Below are 22,853 nucleotides of genomic sequence, written 5' to 3' on the forward strand. Positions count from 1 at the left end.
CATGTGCGCTTTCTCTCTCCCTCTCTCTCTCTCTCTCTCTCTCTGTCTCTTAAATAAATCAATAAACAAAATCTTTGAAAAAAAAAAACCCAACACCTAAAACACAGCTGGCATGAAATATAGATTTGTTGAATGAATCAATGAACAAACAAAAGATCCCATTTCCTTGGCAAGATCAGGACAGGTTTCATGAAAGGAAGTAAGGTACCCTGCAGGACTGGATAGGTTATAAGTAAGGGTAGAGAAATGAGACACGTTCAAACAGAAGGAAAAGCATAAGCAAATATTTGGAGCCTAGGAAATGCAAAGCAATTTCTGAGAGCAAAAAACACTGTGTATCTTTGAACTCAAGATGCACTTCATCCTCTTACTTCCTCCTTCTATTTTAACATATCTAATTTGGTATAATTGGCATGTGTCTTATAATTACTATCTGAATATACTACAGTTGTATCTCTTGTTCTCTAAAATGTTATTTAATTGATGGTGTGCCTTATAACCATCAGTTGCATTTTAGAAATGGGAGAAGAAAGTAATTCAGTCTTACTGGAACATAGAGTATGTGTAGGGGAGCTGAGAAGGTTCTGCTGTAGAAGTTATGCTGCATATAACAAGGCCAGAGTGATACATTTTTAGCATACTTAATTTATCAGGAATGGAAGGAGTTCCTACCGAAGTTATAAAACTATATTTTTCCTAAAATAGTTATAAATCGTTCTATAAAGATATATATTTTTTGACCGTTCCCATTTTTAAATTTAAGCTCAAGACAAAACTTCTCTGTACAAAGTCCAGGAGAAGATAAATTCTCCCTCACAGGACTATGAGCTGTTTGAGGGCAGAGACTGTATCTCTAGCAACGCCCCCAATACATGGTATGGAATAGAGGCTCTATTAATATTTCTGAAATATTAAATTAGTATGCAATTGTTGAAGGAATGACAAGTGGCATTTTACCATTCTTTATAAGAAAAAAAATATTGTGGATAATAAAAGACAAAGACAACGGTGAGTAAGAATTTTTGAAGCCAAATGGAGTTAACCTAGGAAAAAACTTTGGAGTGTTTAGCTACTATTTGGAAGCAGGGGAAGAGATACAGGCTGGCAGAGGGGAGGCCTAAGTAGTCTCCTCAGGAAGCAGGATGTGTAAGTCCTGTTAAATTTTATGCAGAAAATGGTGAAATATGTGTGAAAGCCATTGAGAGGACAGAACCTGGGTGGGTCAGCGGTTGAGGGTCTGCCTTCAGCTCAGGCCATGACCCCAGGGTCCTAGGAACAAGTCCCGCATCGATGCTCCCTGCATGGAGCCTGCTTCTCCTTCTCCCTGTGTCTCTGCCTCTCTCTGTGTGTGTGTGTGTGTGTCTCTCATGAATAAATAAATAAAATCTTTTATTTTTTAAAGGGGGGTTTGAAAGCCCACTGGTTAAAAAAAAAAAAAAAAAGAAACCCATCGAGAGGAGAACAAGGTGAAGGAAATGCACTAAGTGAGGGCAGAGAGAGGAGGAGGGGGAAGTGAGCCAGGGACCTGGAGAGGGCATCAGTCTGCCTTGACTTGCTTTTACTTACAATTCAGTTATGAGCCAGAAAATATGCATGGATGTGTACATGTGGATAGTGAAGTCACCCAGAATATGGCAGGATCCTTCTAGCACTTGTTACCAGGAGTCACCAAGACACTACACACAGGGGACATTTCAGTTCTCTTCACACCTGACCTTTCAGCAGCATGGGACTCTGTTGACCTCTCTCCTTAAAAAAAAAAAAAAAAAAAAAAAAGTGCTAACAGCAAAGGCCTGGAATATTTATATTTTTTTAATCAGACACTTAACCACCCCAAGCCCCTCTTATTTTGTTGTCTCAAGTGCAATTTCTGGTGTTTCACTTTGCACACCCACTAGCTACTAACAATCTGGTTTCCTTTTTTCTTGAAATTTCTCCTACACTTCAGCATTTGGTTTGCTTGCTATCCACAGGCTGACCACCATATGTTTTTTTGTTTGTTTTAAAGATTTTACTTATTTATTTATTTGATAAAAAGAGAGAGCACAAGCAGGGGGAGCAGCAGGCAGAGGGAGAGGAAGCAGCAGGTTCCTGGCAGGAAGCCCAATGCGGGGTTCGATTCCATGACCCCAGGATCATGACCTGAGCCGAAACAGACACTTAACCAACTAAGCCACCCAGGGTCCCCTGATCACCACATGGTAACTGATAATGTGACACCCTCTCTCAGAAGAAGAATTAAATTTAGGAAGTTAGGACTGACAAGGGGATGGAGCAAAGCATTTGTGATGGCTTATTCTCCTCTGGCTAGGAAAATCTGTAGGCATGTTTTCAATTGTGTGTGGAAAGGAATTATTCTGTGCAATAAGTTTGCATGGCATGAAAGAGTAAATGGGATTTCAAAGAAATTAAGTAAATGTTTCAGAAATTTGCCAAAAAATATTAAAATTTAAAAATATGCTAAAATACACATAACACAGAAAGGAAAGACATATAATACAAAATTGACCATCTCAACTGCCTTGAAGTGTGCATCTCAGTGGCATTAAGTACATTCATATTGTCATGCAACCATCACTGTGGTCTATCCCCCACATTCTTTTTATCTCGCAAAAGGGAAACTCTATCCCAGTTAAACAATAATCCCAACCGCCTTCCTCCAGACCTTGGTAACCCCCATTCTACTTTCTTCCTCTATGAATCTGACTCTAGGTTCTTCACATAAGTGGAATTATGCAGGATTTCTCCTTTTGTGATTGGCTTATTTCACTTAGTGTGATGTCCTCAAAGTTCACCTATGCTGTAGCATGAGTCAGAATTTCCTTCCTTTTTAAGGCTGAATAATATTCCATTGTATGTATGTGGATCTGCCACATTTTGTTTACAACCTCTCTAGTTTTTGAGGCCCTCTCTTTCCTTAGCTTCCCCAATTGTTTTCCCTGGTTTTCCTCTGACCTCTCTGACTTCTGTTTCTCTGTTTCATTCCAAGCTCGCTCTCTACCACGTAGCCATTTAACGTTGAAGTTCACTGATACTTGGTCCCAAGCCCCTCCTCTCCTCTTACCCAAGACCAAGGCTTTCCTTCCTGTTTATTTGTCGTTACTTCCATGTGTACAGCTTCTTGGGTTGGGGGGAAGGGTGCGTGGGGAACAGTGAGGGAAGAGGGGGGACATCTGCCTCCTCAATCAGATCAGTAGACTCAACACTGATGAACAAAGGGCCAACAGATGTCTCAGCCAAATCGCTCTCACAGCTGGATTGGGAGTTTAAGTATGATTTGAAAGGCATGAGGCCAAATAATGCTTGAGGAAGTTGACCTGTGCCCCGGTTTCACAGAAAAGAATAGAGTAAGAATAAGCTGTTGGTGGCAGTTTAGCCACAAGGGGACTGGGATCCAGGCAAAATATGTTTTTGAGGAAAAGTGGGCACAAACTGGTGGTTGAAAATGTGGATAAAAGAAGTGATAAACAGTGAAGTTAATGTTTCCTCTAAGGCTCTTGCCTTCTTTTTGATCATGCTTGAGGTCCAAAGAGCGCTTCCTCCGAAGATTAAACAAAAAGACCCAGTTAGACCACTGAGATGTTTTCTCACTAATTCCTTGAACCCCCCCCTTTTTTTTTTTCATCCTCTTGGGATGATTTATTTTATTTAATAAATAAATTTAAAAGTTTAGAAAAGGTTGCAGATAGGATGACTATGTAGCGTCCCCAATTGTCTATGTTTTCCTCTACTGTTTGTCTTTAATAGTGATAGTTTTTTGGTTAACAACCTCACCTATAGTCTACTGCCCCCACTCTTCAAAAACAACCGTGTTATATCCCTTTATAATTATCATTAACAGGCTTCCTGCACTTAAAAAAAAAGCCAAAAAAGGAACATGTGGGTTTTTTTAGATCAAACCTTAAAAATACCAATGATCAGTGTTATAAGTCAAGTTATATAAGAATAAACAACAAATCTCGAACATCAATAACGGCTGTAATAGGATAGTAGGCAATGAAATGGATTAAGCATAATCCTTGTTTGATAAACATAATATAATAAATATGGAGTAACCAATGAATGTAGTTAGATTGTTTGTTTTCCACTTTACTCCTTCTTCTGGTGACAGCACTCCAAGTTTGCTTTGGGCCACTGTTGGAGACAGCAACCAAAGTCCTTTTTCAGCCAAACCAAGAGGGGGGGCTGACCCAAGCTAGGCCAATCAGACGCTTGCTCTGAGGAATTTGTATTATTTTATTTAATTTTGTTTTAAAGATTTTATTTATTTACTCATGAGAGACAAAGAGAGTGAGGCAGAGACAGGGGCAGAGGGAGAAGCAGGCTCCCTGTGGGGACCCCGATACGGGACTCGATCCCTGGGCCCCTGGGCCCCGGGATCACACCCTGAACCAAAGGCAGACACTCAACTGCTGAGCCACCCAAGCATCCCAGGAATTTTAATTTTGAGTAGTGGAATGAAAAATTGAAAAAGATCACTTTCTGCTTGCTATCTGAATCCCCAAGCCTGCCCCAGTCCTTGGCTTTTCTGGGCCAGCTTATCAAGCTGGACTTTCCATTCTATGAGCTAATGCATTGAATGGAAATTTCCTTTTTGGCCTACCTTAGCTAGTTTCCTTTACTTCCAATCAGCATTTTATCTTGAATGCTCTGCAAGTGCCAGGCACTATCGTGAAGGCATTGTGTGGATGTCATTTGATCTTCACAACAACCCTCCAATTATTATTCCCCTTTGACAGAAGCTGAGCCTCAGAAAAATTAAAGCAACTTGTCAAAGTTTTCACAGCTAGCAAGAAATGAAACTGAGATTTAGACTCAGGTCACATGACTCCTGGTCTTTAGAATCTCATCTCTTGGGAAAATTCTTTAGGAAAACTCATTAAGTGGGTCTTTTGGTAATGAAGTGGTGGGCAGGGGACCCCAGAGGCTAGATGAGTGAAGCTGAGACAAACCCTTTTTTATCCAGTAAAGTACTAGAATTTGAGGAGGTTTTCTTTGACCTCTAGAGAGAGTAGATTTGGGGAGCCTGGGACTCAAAGAAGGCTGCAGATGGTGGGAGAATGAATCCTTGTAGTAGCAGCAGGCTGGAGTCTTAGAAGAGAGAAGCCAAAGCATCCATTAAAATAGGTTTCATTGGGGCAGCCCGGGTGGCTCAGCAGTTTGGCGCCACCTTCGGCCCAGGGTGTGATCCTGGGGACCTGGGGTCGAGTCCCATGTTGGGTTCCCTGCATGGAGCCTGCTTCTCTCTCTGCCTCTCTCTCTCTGTGTGTCTCTCATGAATAAATAGATAAAATCTTTTTTTAAAAAAAAAGATAAAATAGTTTTCATTGTAAGAGAAAACTGAACTCAAAGTGGGTCTAAATAATAACACTATAATTCCAGGAAGCACAGACATAGAAATGTTTAAGATTAAATATTTTGAAAAAAAAAGATTAAATATTTTGGTGAGCCAACAATAAACACTGGGTTTTATTCTATCTTTCCTTCTGTATCCTGTGTTGTGTTGCCTTTGCCCTCAGGGTAACTTTCTTTCAGTTCTAAGACAACCACAGCAGTTCCTCCTGTCACCTTTGCACAAGACAACGGTCAGAGGAGAGACTACCTCTTTCTGTGTATCTCTTTTGTTTCATTTTGTTTTCTTTAGATTGCATTTATTTATTCATGAGAGACACAGAGAGAGTGGCAGAGACACAGGCAGAGGGAGAAGCAGGCTCTCTGCAGGGAGCCAGATGCAGAACTCAATCCCCAGGACTCCAAGATCACCCTCTGAGCCAAGTGGCTCAACCACTAAGCCACTCAGGTGTCCCTATGTATCTCTTTTGGCAAGAGGAAACTTTTCCTAGAAGGAGCCCAGAAGATTTCTTTGCATGTCTTACTGGCCAAAATGCATCCTGTGCCCATGCCCACACCAGTGACTGCCAACCATAATTGGTGAGAAGAACCAGGATGCAGATCTCAGGGATGGGACTTGAAGAAGTTGGGTTCCTGAACAAAATCAAAGTCCTAGAAGAAGTAGAGAAAAGAAATGGAGTTAAACATGGATAGGTGACCACACACTCTACTAATACAGTAAGAGATTCTCTCAGGACCATGAACTTTAAGAACAGTAAAGATTATGGCAAGCCCTAGAGCCAAAAAGAAAGACTTGGACTTGAATGATGGCTCCTTCACTTACCAGCTGTATGATAGTGGGTGTAAGGATGCTCTGAATACTACATAAAATAAGGTATGTAAAATGCTTGGCACAGGACCTGGCCCATGTTAATTGCTCAGTAATTGGTAATTATTTTGATGATCATATACAACTTTTCATCATTTTCTATTCTAAGCGAGGCTACTCTCCATTATTCTCAAATGTTTAGTAAAAATCCATTACATGAAACAGCTTTGTGTTAGTGAAGCATTTAGGAATGAAAGAGAAGAGGCGCCTGGGTGGCTCAGTTGGTTAAGTGTCCCCTGTAGGCTCAAGTCATGGTCCCAGGGTCCTAGGATGGAGCCCCACCTTGGGTTCTGTGCTCAGGGGGGAATCTGCTTCTCCCTCTGCCCCTATTCATGCATGTGTGCTCTCCCTCAAATGAATGAATGAATGAATGAATGAATGAATGAATAAATCTTTTTTTAAAAAAGGAACGAAGGAGAAGAGCTGGCTCCTCTTCTTGGGGAAAAGGAACATTAAGAGAGGCTACAAATGCAGGAGGCAGGGTGGTGAGAGAGGATCAAGAATTGAGCTAGGAGCAAGATGTGAGACTCAGTAATTCCAAGGGTTCTCAGGAGAGCAGAGCAATATCCAATAGGAGCTTGACTTGTTCTGTTTAATACTAAAAGAGAAGGCCGAGTGTTGGAAACATTTGGGTTACATGCACATTTAAAAAGAAGACTTCACAGTGCAAGGAAAACATGCACGAAGGGTGACACACATACTGAGTGCTCTAGGAACTCAGAAGAAAGAGAAGCCACTGTGGATTACAGTGGTCAGGAAAGGCTGCACAGGGCATGCGAAACTGGGACTTAGCTTTGAAGTTAAGGGAAGACAAGAGAGTATTCTAGATGGAGAGAATAATAAAAGAGCAAAATCATGGAATCAAGAACCTGCAAAAGATACAAAAATACCAACTGGGGTTTTTGCAATGGTCAAAGAGTAAAATGATAATTCTGTGAGCCAGGAAGCTGGCTACTGATGAGCTAAATAAAGCTACTGAGAAAATAAAGTTCTGTTTTTGCAATAGAAAAAGAAAAAACCAAATGCTTGTGCAATTATAAAGGTAGATCTAGTTAAAAATTATTTTAAAAAATAATTATAATAAACAGAAACTTAAATTCAAAATATCATAGTTGCTCAAATTTGTTAATTTACTGAAGTCAACAACACTAATGACCATTTTTTAAAAAGTTTTATTTCCTTAAGTAGTCTCTACACCCAACAAGGTGCTTGAATTCACAGCCCTGAGATCAAGAGTTGCACGCTCCTCCGACTGAGCTAGCCAGGCACCCCACTAAGGATCATTTTAAAGGGTGTTTTCATATCACCATAAAGTCATAAGATCACACAAACAATAGATGGCCATCAAGAAAAAAATATTAAGGTAGACATAACTTAGGAGAATAATGGCTATTTACTGCACACTTAAAGTGATTCACTTATATAATCAGTAGATGTTGTCATATCATCCGATAACCAGTCAATATTGTTTAATCTAAAATACATGATACAGGATAAAGGCTAAGGGTAAAAAAAAATCTGTCTTGAATAGTTACTGAAAATTACTGCACATAAGCTGTTGCTCTAAGAACTGTGAGAGACAGAAGGTTGTGACTTGGAACTGTTCTCAAGAGACCATAGTCTACCTTGATGAGTCCCTGAGTGGCAAGATGACGAAGGACTCTAGAAGCCCGACTTTTCAGGGAGGTGCCATGGAAGGTTTCAAAGTGTGGAGTAACAGAACTGATAGGCAATCTGGCTACCGTGTCCAGAGTGGGTTGGAAGGTAGAGACCCAAGATAGGAGACTAGTCACACATGTAAGATTGCACGTATTAGGCAACAAGGATCTGGGCTAAGGTGCGCTACAGAGAAAAGTCAAGGGAGCTGTGGCTTTCCCAGATGGCTAGCTCTGCACTGACTCTAGAAGCAGCCCCCTCTCCCTCGCTCAACCCCCGCCCCCCCCCCCCCCGCCCCCCAGCCCCAGCACCCTGCGGGAGGCCTCCAGGAGAGCCCAGGACACACTCCCAGTCCTGAACGTGTTCCCAACCTGTTTCCCACACTGCAGGCTGACATGCTCTTGGCCCCCTTCTCGCACTTTCCACCGACCCTGTGGACTCCACCCCCAGCACTATTTCCCTGGTTACTGATTTGGTTCCTCCCAGTTAGAGGATGTCTTTTCCAGCTACAAGAAACAAACAAACAAAAAACCCCTAATAGTGACCTAAGACCCTAAGTGTATTTGGTGCTTACTTAACAAGATGCTTGTCTCCAGGCTGGTTTGGTAACTCAACAATGTTATCAAAGAGGGCAGATTGCGCCCTGCCTCCCGCGTGAGTCAGCAAGGGCTCTGCAACCCCGAAGGCGGCCACTGCCCGTGCGCAGAGGCCTTCACGCTGGAGGCAAAAGGGTTTTCTCCTCCCTTTGCCTTCTGCTATCAGGAAGTGAAATCTCTCCTCCAAGCCCTCCACCGACTTCTGCTGGCCCCGCACCAGTCAGGTCGGACTCTGGTGCCCGCTCCCGGGTGTTGGCAGCCGCTGGCCAAGGAGAAGGGCCCACCCGGTGGCGGGCAGGGAGGGCGACGCCCCGGAGCCGGTGAGTCCAGGCCCCGCCACCCCGAGCCCGGCCTCCCCAGCCCTTTAGACGGGAAGCTGTGGACCTGATTTGACCTTTACCCTGGAGCTGCCCTGGAGCAAGCAAAATGTTGCCGGTAGCGTCTAGAAGGAAGAACCCACCGGCCCTCACCTAGCCCCGCAGGGCAAAGCTGAGCAAAGGGCAAAGCCCGTGAGATCCTTGGAACCTCGGCTACTATTTTTCTCTTCCACCTAAAGGGTTGGTAATCCAGTGCCCTTGTTTTTAAGCCCGGGAGTCTGCAGATTGTTGGATTTTGAAGAGGAGGAGGATATAAACATCAAGGATTAGAGGACAGGAGAGGCCGAAGGAAGAGCAGAGAGACTGCCAATGCGTCTGCCGACGGCAGAGCTTTTGTAAGCCTCTCACTTATCATCGCTTTCCTGTGGTTTATTTCACATTAAAATTTCACTCAGTGTTTTGGCATGAATAAACCTTGGCAATGTCTCTTTGGAAAAATAATTATCATATTTTTTTTCTTGTTAAAGCCAACTAGATTTAAAAAAAAATGATTACAGCTCTGGGGTATCCATCAGTACAGTCGACGGGGCATTTAGTAAGTGGGTATCATTAGGGTTCTCCGATGCAGCGAATTTCACTTCACTGACCTCTCTTTGCAACTACCTTTTTATTGTTCTTTATCCTTACAGTTTTAATTACCATAAACAGAAGAGGGATATACATTTCCTCAGTTTTTATATAAGTTTTTACTTTATTTCACCTTCGATGCTGATCCTTACAAACATGCCCATTAGCCTTCATGCCCCAGAATTTTTTGTTTGAGAAGAAGACGGCTTGTGACTAATAGGGTCCAACTCTCTCTAACTTAGTGAGCTTCTTCCTCTTCCTTAAAATAGGTTGTTTTTACATCACCCCAAGCTGTATTTATTCTAGGGCTTTCCATCTATGCCAAAAAAAAATTTATAAGGAAATTTGAGCTTGGTTGTGAAGAACCCTAAGGAAGAAAAGCTCTTAATTTTTAATTAAAGGGTGACTTCATCTTTCATTCTGCCCCTCTCTCATACCCCTCACTTGGACGGACACACACACACCCTCCCTGTTCTCTGGTCACCCTAGATCAGCCATCATTCACAGGAAGACCTCAGACCCCATACCTTAGCTCATTCTGTTTCCTTTGTATAGAAGGGCCATACCTCTGCTTGCTTGTTCCACCCTATCCTTCAAGGCCTTACTCAAAAGTCATCTCAGTGTGTGACCTTTCCAAACCTTACTTCCCTCCTCTTTGCTGCGTTCCCACAGCAGTCTGAAAACACCTTTACTCTCATGCTTACACTGTCTCCATCCTTGCCTGTCCCAGCCCTGTCTACTCTTAGCTGGAGTCAGGCTTCATCCTTAGCAGTTTTTCTTAGAATTGGGGCACTGCGCTTCATTCCCCTCCAAATAAGCCAGACATGCCAGCGGCACCTTGTGCCTTTGGGTACCAATATCACCCATCATCAGCGAAGTGTTTCTCGCTTCTCTGGGTGTTATCATTGGAACAGCTGGATCTTCTTCAGTCTAATTTGCTCCCTTTCCCCCACCGTCTTCCTTTATTGCTAGACTGAAGGGGCTGAGTGTGGGGACCAGACTTTGCAACGTGGAGATGGTATAAATTGCAGTATCTCAAGTAGTGAGATGAGAGTTGTGTTAAAGTCCTCAATTTAATTTGGTTTGAGTCTGGTGCACAGGGTTTTAAAAATAGAGGCGCCAAAGATTGTTCCCTTGGTGAAGGCTTCTTCACAAACAAACAGCTCACAGAAAAGGAAAAACAAATGGCTCTTGAATGTCTAAAATTATATTTAACCTCCCTTATAGTAAGAGAAGTACAATTTAAATGTATGTTGAGATAGCGTTTTTCACTAACCAAACTGACAAAAAGTGAAAACTTCAACACACTGTATTGTCAGATACCTAATAACAGATGCTTTTTTTTTTTAAGATTTTATTTATTTATTCATGAGAGACACAGAGAGAGACAGAGGCAGAGACACAGGCAGAGGGAGAAGCAGGCTCCATGCAGGAAGCCTGATGTGGGACTTGATCCCAGGTCTCCAAGGATTAGGCCCTGGGCCGAAGGTGGCACTAAACCGCTGAGCCACCCAGGCTGCCCAAAACAGATGCTCTTATGCAAATATAATTTGACCTGCAAATATCATTTCTAGAAATTCAGCCGATAGCTACACAGGTATGCGTGCAAAATAGCTTACATATAATGGTATTTATTTCTGTATTCTTTGTAAGAGGATCAGAGTGAAACAACCTAGAGTTTCATCTCTACTAGAATGAGTAAGTAAATCGTGGCACATCTACATGTTAGGAAGCCATGCAGGCAAAATCGTGTGGAAGTTTTTAATTTACTGATTGGAACAATTTCCCAGATCTATTACTGGAAAGGAAACAGAGTGCAGAAGGCATGAAGTACCATGCACATGTATGGGGGAGGGAGGTTTTCACTGTATCTTTCCTTTTATGAACCATGTGAATGCATTGTCTACGAAAGAACAATGTATATAGAAAGAGCATTTGTAACTAGAGAGCACTAGGTCTTTCCCCTAACACTAAGCACAGGGTTTGGCGTTTGACAGATGTTCAGGTTCCCTAGAAAATAGAGCAGGAGGTAGGAGTTTACATGGCCATGATTTAGGGAGGGGGGCAATCCTAGGGAAGTAAGAGTGAAGAGAAGGGCATGAGTCAGAGAAGGAAGGAGAGCGAATACAAGGAGGTGTCACTGAGCTGGCCGCTCACAACAGAACACTGCTGATTGGTGCCCAGAGAGGCTACAGGAAACCAGACAGGCCATGGATGGATGAAGGACAATTTATCTGTTGAGTTTCTCCCGCCTTCTATCTCTCACTGATTAAAGTCTACTCCACTGGGGGCATTAACTCCATGTGCCCTTCTGCGATTTTCAGCCAGCCCGGGCAAGTCTGGTAGAAGGCAGCACCTCCAGGGGTCCAAGCCACGTGCAAATACAGTGATCCCTCCTTGTCATGTGACATCATACAATGGGGACTCCAGATTTGATCGCAGTGATGATGGAAGCACGTCAAGGGGTTGAGGTTTGGGAGCGGAGACCGGATACTGTCGAGTGCAGTATCTAAACTGGTTTAATACACTGGGTACTCAAGTTTTTCTTTTTTCCTTAAATAAACTTTATTTTTAGAGCAATTTTAGGTTCACAGAGCAAAATTGATCAGAAAGTACAGAGATTTCCCATATATTCCTCGCCCCTCCCCACACACAGCCTCCTCCACTATCAATATCCTACACTGGAGGGGCACATTTGTTACAATCGATGAAACTGTATCACTATTACCCAAACTCAGAAGAGGTTTTATTTAAAAACAAATTTTTTTTAAAGATTCTATTTATTTGAGAGCGAGAGAGAGCATGAGCAGGGGCAAGGGGCAGAAAGAGAGGGAGAAGCAGACTCCCCGCTGAGCAGGGAGCCTGATGCGGGACTCAATCCCAGGATCCTGGGATATGACCTGAACTGAAGGCAAATACTTGGTTGATTGAGCCACCCAGGTGCTCCTCAGAGGAGTTTTTTATTTACTTTTGTTTGCTTAATAGATTGGTTGATTGGCTGATGAAAGTAGTCAAGGTATTTCCTATTAAATCACAAATCTGAGCGTCTGTAAGAACCTAACTACTTAAATTCCCCAAACGCATGATTATCTTATTGTATGCTAGATTATTCCTCTCCACTTACGTTTTTATTAAAATAGTTCATTTATTCATGAGAGGCACACAGAGAGAGGCAGACACAGGCAGAGGGAGAAGCAGGCTCCATGTAGGGAGCCCATTGCGGGACTCAATCCCAGGACCCCTGGAATCACAACCTGAGCCAAAGGCAGATGTTCAATCACTGAGCAACCCAGGCGTCCCTCCACTTAAGTTCATACATGATTGTGTCTGTTTCTGTTTAATATCGTGCGCTTTCAAAAAATTAATCTAAAAGATGTATTGCTGAATTGAAGGCCTTTTCTGGGTGGGGTGCAGGCATATAAAGAAGTAAGCCAGGGGCACCTGAGTAGCTCAGTTGGTTAAGGTCTGCCTTCAGCTCAGGTCATGATCTCGGGGTCCTGGAATCGAGCCCCACATCAGGCTCCCTGCACAACAGGGAGCCAGCTTCTCCCCCCCCCCCGCCCCTCCCACTGCCTGTGCTCTCTCACTGTCTCTCTCCTGTGTTCTCTCTCTCTCTCAAAAAAAAAGTAAACTATATAACCTTCCAGAATTATTACAAAAGCATACAGACCCAAACAGGAATGCAAGAATTAAGAAGTCACACAACAAAACAGCACAAAATGTGCTCAGCGAAATGATCTATGGCTAAGGGAGAAGTAGATATGAGAAATACTATAAGGTTAGTGCAATTTCTTTGTACCTAGAATAATCAGGGAAGATTTGACGGAGAAACAGCAACTTGAACATGAATTATGGTTAAGTCATGGAGGGAAGAATAGCAATAGGGAGATCATTTTGGATGACCTAGCCTGAGCCAAAGCTCTGGAACTTGGGACACCACATGCACACAGTTTTGTTTTGTTTTGCTTTTTTGTTTTTTGTTTGTTTGTTTGTTTTTAAATGATAGTAGTAAGATAGTTTGAGACAAGTTCTGGAAAGGTAGGTAGGGACCTTGAGCCTTATTTAAGGCTTTCAAACCATTTGCAAATAAACTAGAATTCCATTCAGTAATTAAGGGAAAGTCATTGGCATTTTTGAGTAGGGCAGTCACGTGTCCTATAGGGAAAGTCTCTAATGAAATGTCTCCAACATACCCTTACCCTGGCCTAAATCCGAAGACATTCTCCCCATCCTCCCATGGAAATGTCTGTATCAGCTGACCGAATTCTCAAGGAGCCCATGTCCCTCGAAACAGATCTTGGGTCTTTCTGGAGGAAAGCAGTTGGTGGATCAGCAGGGGGCTGGTTGTGAAGGAAATAGTTTAACTATTGGCCCTCTCTCTCTCTCTCTCTCTTACACAGGATGAAGCATTTTAAAGGTCTGGGCAGTTAAGAAGCGGTTTTTAAAGTCTGAATGGAGATGAAGTTGGTGGAGAACCCTGAATCACTAGCCCCTGATGGGAAGGTGGCAGCGTTTATCAGCAGCATCTAGGAGCCCAGGGCCAGCGCCTATGACATCACGTCCTCTCCTGTCTGCTATCAGTTGGATGCAACAGGAAATTGACGAAGGTGCTAGGCAGTTTCCTTTCTGCTCTGACCCGACCAGCTTCCTCTGCAGCTTGCTCCCGGCTTATTGTAAAGGAAAATCATGAAATACCAGTCCGTTTCCTCCAGTTGGATCAAGCCTAGGACAAGGAAGGAAAAACACATTTCTAAGATTAGTCAGTTTCCCTTTGCAGTTGTGGGGTTGGTTCCGGGCCTCCAGCTGACCCTTCTCTTCGACGTGTATGGCTCGCAGCTCAGCTTTACATCATAGGCACGATAAGGACTTGTGGCAAAGTGAGCAAACGCGTGTTATGTAATTCTTGGAGGAAATCACGGGTTCATTCATGGGAAAGCTGCCCCATGACGAACAGCTTATCTGATTAGCTTTCTATTCTTCTCTGACTTCTGTCGAACTCGTTGGTTCCAGGAGGTCAAACAAAATGCAGGTACTTCTAATGGGTGTACCTGGCTGAGTTCTTTTGCTCTTTTCTCAGTCTCAGACTGAGACTCAGAAGGAGCCGTTTCAATGGAGAATCTTTATGTAAAATTGACAAACGAATGGAGTCAGTTTAGTGAAAGAACCAGGCTGGACTACTCCAAAGAGCAGGAAGTTATGTCTGGTGTCCCAGAAGGAAATGTGAATTCTGTTGGGTATGAGAGGGAGATGCTATTACCTGTTGGAAAATGTAACGGAGAGACTGGCATCCAGGGAATGCAACTGGCTTACTTTGTAGAAGTAATTCAACTTGAAGATGGGAATTACCACTTAAAATACCCTTTCAGGGGGCTCCTGGGGTGGGGGGGCTCAGGTCATGATCCCAGGGTCCTGGGATGGAGCCCTGCATTAGGCTCCCTGCTCCCTGTGGGGAGTCTACTTCCCCCTCTCCCTCTGCCTGCTGCTCCCTCTCCTCGTGCTCTTTTTCTCTCTCTCTCCCAAATAAATAAATAAAATCTTTAAAAAATCCTTTCAGCAAACTTAACAATGTGCAGGAACAATGCATCGGTGTTCACACTGAATGGGACTATATTAATTTAGCAGGTGGACGGTTCTTCATCACATTCCATTTCCTGTTATTTTAACGTACCTGTTTTTAATTTCCCTTTGAAAAGTTTCCTCATTTCTGTATTCATAGCTATTATTAAAATAATATTCCCACCAATTTCTCTTGTATAGCTTTGTATGATCTCTAATATTTATACTGTAAAAATTCCTCTAGCTAAGACATCAACTGTGCTGAAATGGGTAATGTGTTAAGAATATGACTATCTGCAGCTTTGAGATATGAACAGTTGATAAACAGACTGGAAGCATAAATAAGGTAAGAATTTGAGGTTTAACTTTCATAGCATTTGGAGCAGCCACTGTAATAGGCATCTGGGAAGGAACAGATTTGCGGGGGCTGTGGCATCCTCCTCCTCTTTTTCCTGGGGACTAATTATCTATTACTTTACAGACTTGCCAAAATACTGTGGAGCTCTTAAAAACAACTTGGTTGATCAACGAGCAGTAGCATTATTAAACTAAAAAAACAAAAGAGCTTGCACAAATATGGGGCTTACTAATCTTTCCAGGGGATCTGTAGACTTTTTCCTAACACAAGAATATGTGATACATACCAAAGGTATGTACCTTTTCTTTTGGAAGATAAATCATATCTGTGCAGAGGCATGAATACCCAGAAGTTTTTACTTAATTATCCTGAATCAGTAAAAGGATTTCCACTGTCATCCTTCACAAACACCATCATGTCCCATTTTTAACAAAAATCTATTGAATTAGGTGCCAGGCTGGCTATGCTATTGCCATTGGGATTGACCCAGTGAGCAAGGCAAGGTTTCCATTCTTGAGGAGTTTATCAAGATTTTGAAAGAGTGAGCATGAGAGAGTACAGAGAGAGGGAGAAACAACTCCCAACAACAACAACAAAAACAAAACAAAACAAAAACCAACAACTTGGGTGAACTTGCCTCACTAACATTTAGAACAAAAATAGGGCAGGTTATTAATTTAATGTGGTCAAAATTTCAGCCAGTCTTATATCCACTGCATTGAAAATGGTTTACATTTTCTGAGTAACCTGTGAATATTTTATGATATATACTTCGATAGACCTACCATACTTGTGCGAATGTTTTAGGTCTGTTTTGCCCCCATCCCTCCATCTTTTTCATCTTCCTCAGGTGTTGACATCAAGGGTGCTCATTAATAAACATCCTGCATACTACAAACTCTGTGGCAAGAGCCTGCTTCCCAGTGAACTCAGCCATCAACAGTGACTCTGTTAAAAGCATCATTGACCAACTAGAGTGTGAGTCAAAGGACAGGGTGAAAGGGATGGAGGATCCTATCATATGAGGAGGGGCTGAAGGGGGGAGCAAGAAATAGGGAGGAAAAGCTTGTGTAACATGCTGACTGATTGCATAGACTCAAACCCTCATTTGAACACCTACTAAATGTGAGAGCACAGCAAATGTCTTAACCTCTCTCTGCCTCAATTTTCCAGGGTGCCAATGACAATAATAGCCCCTTGGGTTGTTGAGAAAGTTAAGTAAAACACATTGAAGACTGCCTGGCTGATAACAGTTAAGTAAAACACATTGAAGACTATCCTGGCTGATAACAGGCAAGTGTTTGCTGTTATTATTACTACTCTACTCATCAGGTAGGTGAAGGATTATTCTGAACAAAAGGGTCTGACCTGTTTGAATGGCTCTAGAGGGAGTTACTAGGACCAGAGGGTAAGAACCATAGCAAGCTTGACTTTGGCTCAAAGATTAGATCTGACAGGGAAGTGTTTGGCTCCTTGTCACCCGAGCTTGGGACTCCTTGATAGGGATGTTAAGGGTTGAGGATGGACTGGGCTGCAAATAGATGAGTTCTCTGACTCTATGACAGTAAGCCTCTCCTCCCATTATGAAAGGGAGGACATTCTCCTTCCTCCTAAGATCAGCTGTGGGCTTGAAGGAAGAAAGAAGCAGGGCAGCCCCGGAGGCTTAGCGGTTTAGCGCCGCCTTCAGCCCGGGGTGTGATCCTAGAAACCCCGGAATCGAGTCCCGCGTCGGGCTCCATGCACGGAGCCTGCTTTTCCCTCTGCCTGTATCTCTCTCTCTCACTCTCATTCACTGTGTCTCTAATAAATAAATAAAATCTTAAAAAAAAAAAAAAAAGAAGCAGAAATCAGAGCTCCAGCTCACAGTGATTTGAACACCTTTTCTCCCAAACAGAGGCAGAGTGCCCTTGGCATGCACCGAGCCATCTTCTTACATCCTCTGCCTTTTCCCTTCCTGTCATCCCCAATGAGATAAAGGCATTTGGTGGGTATGTAGGCTCGGGCTGGTTAAAATTATGAGTTGGACCAAATATTTCTTTCTTTCCTCATTCTTTTCTGCTTTTTGCCATTTTCTCCTCAAATTTTGACAGAGAAATAATCTTGGAGTTAAGAGGCTTATGATTTAGCATAGTGAAATTCTACTTCTGTGGCTATGAACAAATGGAGGAATCTCTCTGAGCTAAGCTCTTACTTTCGTAAACGGTGTCTTTCTGTGGATGTGGTAATGCAAGAGTTGTGGTAGGTAATATTCAAGATTTCTTTAATTTACAACATTCCATTTCAGGTTAAGACACCAAATCTACAGGGTATACAGCACCTTTATGGTTTCATTTAACTGCTAAGGTCCCTCTGTCACAGCTTTTTTTTTTTTTTTTTTTTTTTTTTTTTTTTTTTTTTTTACAGAGAACTTGATCCTTAATAGACTTTTAGATTATGTGTTAAAATGTATGTGGAAGGTATTTTATTCCTTTGGGAATCCACTTTTAGTAGTTTGTTATTAAGTTGTAGTTTAACTGTTAAATCAATCCATGGATTTGTCTATTAGAATATCTTCCTCAGAGGAGACAAACTTTGCTAACATTCTAGGGTACATTATTTAACCCCAAAAGTGACATAAATGGTAACAACATCGCAGTATATGGAGAAGAATTTGGGGGACAATGGCCTTCAATGGCCTGTGCATATTGTAATCACCATTCTAACTGTGCAGTGTAATCACCTATTTAGTTTACCTGTTCATGCGATTAACCCATGACAGTACATAGCATCAGTGGTGGTAAATGGACTAGCACAATATTTGAGAATATAGACTTTGGATTAGAAAGCTCTTTAAACAGAACCCAGGGACAGCCCCGGTGGCGCAGTGGTTTAGCGCTGCCTGTGGCCCGGGGTGTGATCCTGGAGACCTGGGATCGAGTCCCACGTTGGCTCCCTCCATGGAGCCTGCTTGTGTCTCTGCCTCTCTCTTGGAATGAATAAATAAATAAATCTTTAAAAAAAAAAAAACAGAACCCAGATTCAATCTCTTTCGGCCTATGTGACACTAGCCATTGCTAAGTCTCAGTTTTTGAATTTATAAAATAAGGTTGTTGTGAAAAATATTTCAAATCAGCAAGTATACATCATGTGTCTGGCGCATAGTGAGTACTCAACAAATGGTGTTTTTTATTCTCATCATTATTAGAAACTTGAAAATGGCTAACTGGTTGATTTTCTTCTTGATCTCAAGATCAGATTGTCTCCACATAAAAAAAGAATGCAGCCAGCTATTGTTTCACTCACATTAATTTACAAGGCAAATATTCTTAACCCTAACTCAGTACAAACTCAGGAAAAAGTTGGTGAATATGAATAGATTTTGGTTAATCCACAGTGGCCAATTAGCCAAGGCTACTTCAGCTTTAGTTCTATTAAATTTGGCAAGATAGTTTTCTTGGCTTGCTTTTCACAAAGTCACATCCCGGAAACAGCTTGTCTTACCTCTTATCATTCAGGAGTGACTCAAATACTGAAGATCAGGGCTTTATTTCAGTAGCAATGATTTGCAAGGGAAGGGTGAACAGAGCCGCCTTGAAAGCTCTTGACAAGATAAACTCAGTGGTTTTTAATTGGTTTGGCTTTGACCATCCTGGCTGATAAGATAATCAATAATTAGCTGGTTAATCCATGCAAAATCAGAAAAATCCCTACTCTGAGGATACACTATCTTGAAGTTATTATGACTAGTTTTTGTGTTTTGTTTTTTTATGTAAGTATAAACTATGTTATCATGCATTTTTAACTTTAATAGTATTATTTTGTACTCCTTATTCTGCAATATTATGCTTCTGAGATTTATCCATGTGGATAGATTTCTCTTGTTTATTTATTACTATACTAAAGTCAGTTTAGTGGATACACTGTTTCAATTGTTTAGGACTAAGTTTGGCTAAAGAAGATCAACAACAACAACAAAAAACACAAAACAGAGTCTTTTTTTTTTTTTTTTTTAAAAACAGAGTCTTAAAGAAGATAAAAAAAATCTTCCTTCTTGTGTGTAAGTCCAAAGCTAGTTTTCCAGAAATGGTATTGAGTGCCACAAGTTCAGGACCCAGGCTCCCTCCGTCTTATTACTCCTCTATACAGGTCCCCTTGGACTTCAAAAGAACGGCTCCAGCTTTAGTGGACATTATTTGCATTCTTACAGTAGAGAGAAGAAAAGGAGGATGTTTCATTCTCTAATTTTGCTTACATCCCATTATCTAAAACTAATTTACATGATCACAACTGTAAGAGAGAGTGGGAAAGGGAATCTTTATTCCTAGTGACCACATGTCAAAAATTTGGTTGTTCAGTTACCAATAAGAAGGGGAAGGTGAATTTTGGAGACCAAGTAAAAGTCTCTACCACAATGGACATTTGGGTGATTTCCAAATTTTTGCTGTTACAATGCTGTAACAAACACTCATATATAGGTCTTCTCTTGCTCAAGCGAGAGAGCTTTTCTAGGGGAATATGTTATGTTGTTGGTAATTTATTTTCAACTTTACCTATTACTCTTCAGAATGGTTCTGCCATTTTTCCCCCATGTGTAAGAAAGTTCCTCTTTTTCCATATATTCCTAACACTTGGTGTCAGATTTCTGTTTTGAAAATGGTTTTACAATCCGATGGGATTATGAGGTGGTGATCTTGGCAAATGCGGTTTTGATAGAGTTGTGGAAAGAGAAACCAGAATATCTGGGTTGAGAGAGAGTAAAATCAAACTAGTGGGTGTAAACTCCTCTTTAAGCTCAGCTGAGGAAGGAAGGAAGTAAAGCCTTAAATAGACTTGATGGAGCATTTGTGTTACAACAATTGTAGAGTCCAGAGCTTTTGGAAACAATGCAGTAGAGAATGTACCAGAGAAAGAGGGCATAGCCACTGGAGCAAATTTCCATGAGGTTTAAAATTTCAGAGGTGGGACATTTCCAAGTGATGATTGAAGTGGGCAAGGTGTGAGAGTTGATAGCTGCTCTTTGATATCCCAGTGCCCAAGATGCTCTGAAGCTTCAAGGGAGACAAATAAATTATTCATTCAACAAATATTTTTAAGCACCTCCTAGGTGTCAGGCATTGTTCTAGAAACTGGAGTTGCATGTTGAGTAAAACAGATAGAGTCTTCTCTAAAAAGAGCCGACAGACAACAAAATATGTAAGCATGAGATAACTTGTGATAGCAAAAAGAGCTATAAAGAAAATTCAGCAGGAAAAGATACTATTTTAGCTAGGATTAACAGGAGTGTAGGTGGGATGTTCTCCCGAGAGGAGGAACTGGAGGCATCAGTGTCAAGAGGCAAATGGCTGGGTAGGTGATTGTGGGTGGAAAGAGATGGGGGATTTTGCTGACTCCAAATAAATGCATCTGCTGAGGGAATTATGGATCACCTGATTGTCCTGAAAGCTGGAGATAGTGTTAGCAGATTTTCTAGCTCTGGTGCTCTCTTAGCGGAGACAGTAAAGGAGAAAAGATAGAGCTATTAATGGACAAGGATTATTGCTTTTTATCTTGAACTTATGGCTTATGAACAATAGACATTTTATTTATTTTTATTTTTTTAACAATAGACATTTTAGAATGTAGTTTCCAAAATGCTTCCAAATAGATTAGAGTATTGGTAGTTATTTCTTCCCCATAACAAATAATACAATAAAATAGCTTATTTTGACTTGTTTTTCCTTTTTCCTTCTACAACATTTCCTTTTAGTCCTGGATAAGAAGACCATTTTAGAGGGATCCCTGGGTGGCTCAGCGGTTTAGCGCCTGCCTTTGGCCCAGGGCGCGATCCTGGAGTCACGGGATCGCGTTCCGCGTCGGGTTCCCGGCATGGAGCCTGCTTCTCCCTCTGCCTGTGTCTCTGCCTCTCTCTCCGTCTATCATAAATAAATCTTTAAAAAAAGAAGACCATTTTATTTCTTTTAGAACGAAATATTCATCTCTTGATAAATTAAGAAATATCGTGTAATTCTTCTCCTTTCTCTTTACCTAAAGCCCCCTACCCCCCACTTCTAACCTTCCCAATGTTGCAATTTCTAGAATATATCTGTAACCCCAAAAGCCAATTGCTATCAGGAAAAACAGGAAAAAGAAAAGGCTTTCATTTTTCAAAGTTCATTAAGCCTTAGAGTAGAATATTTATTTAATCCAGCGGAGGGGTGATGTGGATTCTGCTGGGAACTGGCACAAAAGCCTGTTGCTCCTCGCAAGTGAGTCAGTTGAGATGAAAATGTTAATATATTTGAACAGATATCAGTCAATGCTATTTTGGAGGTGAAAAGAAGCGTGGTTTACTGTACTAGCATGTGTATCACAGAAAAACCTGAAAAATAGCGTAGGGAACCATGACAGATATGGCAATCAAACCTTTCAAACCGAGATAGTAATTTTTACAAAAGCATGGGTCCAGAAAGAACATCTAGATCAAACCTACACAAAACAATCATTTCTGGACATACAATAACACGATTTTAATGATTTTTCTCTTTTTGTTCCCAAAGCAACCAAATAAAGCAGCGAGACAAAATGAAAAAAAAAAAAAAAAAGATTCTTAGGACATCCGTTCTGGCCTTATCACTAATTATACTAATTAGCTGGGAGATGATGGGTAAATCACTTGATCTCTGTGCAATTAGTTTTCTTATTTGCAAAATAATGGATCAGCCTCGGTTGCCACTCTTTCTGATTTAAAATGATACAATTTAGGTCTTCATGCTGTAAAGGGAGGCCCTGTCTCAACCCTGGAGTGGCCCACAATGTACCTGCCGTGGAGTTTCCCCGAGCTGCGTGGAAATTTCCATGGCACAGTTCCTGCTTTTATGCCAGCTCCTCAGCCAGCCTTTTAGCCAAAGCAGTGGGAAGTGGTTTGCGAATGTTTGTGCACGTTAGCAACGGTAGGCTCACAGAAGGTTTAGACCGACTGTAAAACAATGATCACTTAGACCAGAACCTTCTTCAGTATTACAGACTCCTCGAGTTTGGTAAAAATACTTTGATAAGGTCAGCTTCGGGTTCAAGATATTACCTGACCTCATGAGGTAACTAACCCCTTGGTCCTCTCAAAGCCCCGTAGGAATGACAACTGTATACAGGTGCTAAACCCCAGGCAGCTCCAGAAAGCCAGGGAAAGGGCTGTCGTCTGAGATAAGGGGTTTAGGTGGTGGCTTAGGATGTAAGCTCTGGACTCAAGTGCTGGGTTATTGGTAAGTTGCTTCCTCTCTGTGTCTTTCAGCCCTTGGGTAAATTACTTTCCCTCTCCGTGCCTCAGTTTCCATAACTGAAAAATGGAGATGAAAGTACCTATCTCATAGTGTGCTATGAGGATTAATACAGGTAAAGTGCTTTGAACAGCACTTGACATAATAAGTTCTCCCATCCCGCCTATAATTATTGTTATTTTAGGGCAGCCCGGGTGGCTCAGCGATTTAGCGCCACCTTCAGTCCCGGGCGTGATCCTAGAGACTCAGGATCGAGTCCCAGGTCAGGCTCCCCGCATGGAGCCTGCTTCT

At 41.8% G+C, this 22,853-nt stretch overlaps 1 long non-coding RNA gene across 1 annotated transcript in view; it reads left to right on the forward strand.

Moving 5' to 3' along the window:
- Positions 1-16,642, forward strand: part of LOC140602917 (uncharacterized) — a 42,219-nt gene extending 25,577 nt beyond the window's left edge. The window contains exons 2-4 of the long non-coding RNA XR_012005897.1: positions 13,817-15,318; positions 16,181-16,308; positions 16,504-16,642. This is a non-coding gene — a long non-coding RNA (uncharacterized lncRNA). The remainder of the gene's footprint in view (positions 1-13,816; positions 15,319-16,180; positions 16,309-16,503) is intronic.
- The last annotated feature ends 6,211 nt before the right edge of the window (positions 16,643-22,853 follow it).

This window comes from Canis lupus, chromosome 13 (genome assembly GCF_048164855.1).
Source record: "Canis lupus baileyi chromosome 13, mCanLup2.hap1, whole genome shotgun sequence".
NCBI classification, from domain to species: domain Eukaryota; kingdom Metazoa; phylum Chordata; class Mammalia; order Carnivora; family Canidae; genus Canis; species Canis lupus.